The sequence below is a fragment of the Calidris pugnax genome, unplaced genomic scaffold (genome assembly GCF_001431845.1).
Source record: "Calidris pugnax isolate Ruff unplaced genomic scaffold, ASM143184v1 scaffold324, whole genome shotgun sequence".
Classification (NCBI taxonomy): Eukaryota; Metazoa; Chordata; class Aves; order Charadriiformes; family Scolopacidae; genus Calidris; species Calidris pugnax.
The window spans coordinates 201,025-202,344 of record NW_015091153.1 but is presented as its reverse complement, the minus strand read 5'-3'; positions in this window follow the sequence as shown (position 1 = coordinate 202,344).

Below are 1,320 nucleotides of genomic sequence, written 5' to 3'. Positions count from 1 at the left end.
ACCCCCCCACCCCTCAAGAAAAGGTAATAAATGGATTGCTAAGCGTGCCCCCCCCCAAAAAAAGTTCCACCACGCCCGTGGGGCTGAGGCCGGGCGGCTTCGTGACAGGGATGGGCTCTGCCTTCCTCCCGCACTCCTCCTCTGCCGCGGCGCCCGGGGAAACTGAGGCATGGAGGGAACATGGCCCCGTTGGGGGGGGGTGTCACCGTGTCCCCCCACTTTGCGGGAGTGGGGGGTGGTGGGAGCTGAGTGGGGTTGGAGGACAATCTGGACCTGTCCACTTGTCCCCCGCACCCCTGGGTGGCTCCTCGTGTCCCCATAACCCTGTGGTCCCCTGTCCCTGTGTCCCCATGTCCCCGGCTCCCTGTGGTCCCCTGTCCCCAGGACCCTGTTGTCCCTGTGACCCCATAACCCCAGGACCCCACATCCCTCTGGTCCCCTGCTCTTGTGTCCCCAGGACCCTGTTGTCCCCGTGTCCCCTGTCCCTGTGTCCCCAGGATCCTGTTGTCCCTGTGTCACTATAACCCCAGGATCCTGTTGTCACCCTGGCCCCATGTCCCCGGCTCCCTGTGGTCCCCTGTCCCCAGGACCCTGTTGTCCCTGTGTCCCCATAACCCCAGTACCCCATGTCCCTGTGGTCCCATGTCCCTGTGTCCCCAGGACCCCGTTGTCCCTGTGTCCCCATAACCCCAGGACCCCACATCCCTGTGGTCCCCTGTCCCTGTGTCTCCCCATTCTTGGGATCCCACAGTCCTATGTCCCCAGGACCCCATAGCCCCACGCCCCCCCCATGCCCTGCATCCCTGTGACCCCACATCCCTGTGTCCCCAGGACCCCGTGGTCCCATGGTCCTTGACCCCATGTCCCCGTAGCCCTTGTGTCCCCATGTCCCCATGTCCTCAAGTCCCCATGTCCCCCTGGTCCCCTACCCCTCTGTCCCCATGTCCCCAAGCTCAGGGGCCACCCCAAGACACTTTTGGGGACTTTTCCATCCATGTGTGACAGCAGCCATCGCGTCACGCCAGCCTCACCCCGCACACGCGTGTGGCCCCAGGCTCCACGTGTCCGCAGTTCTGGGGACATCCACAGATGGGGAACAGGAACACACGCGTGTCAACGGGAACATGTGTGTAAATGGGAACACGCATGTGCACGGGAACACGCATGTGCACTGGAACACGCGTGTGCACAGCAACACGCGTGTGCACAGCCCCTGCCTCCCCTCGTGCCTCAGTTTCCCCACGAGCAGGGCCCACGTGGCCACGTGTGTCAGGGCCACGTGTCACCGAGGACACCCCCATTTATTTCGGGTGCAGGGGG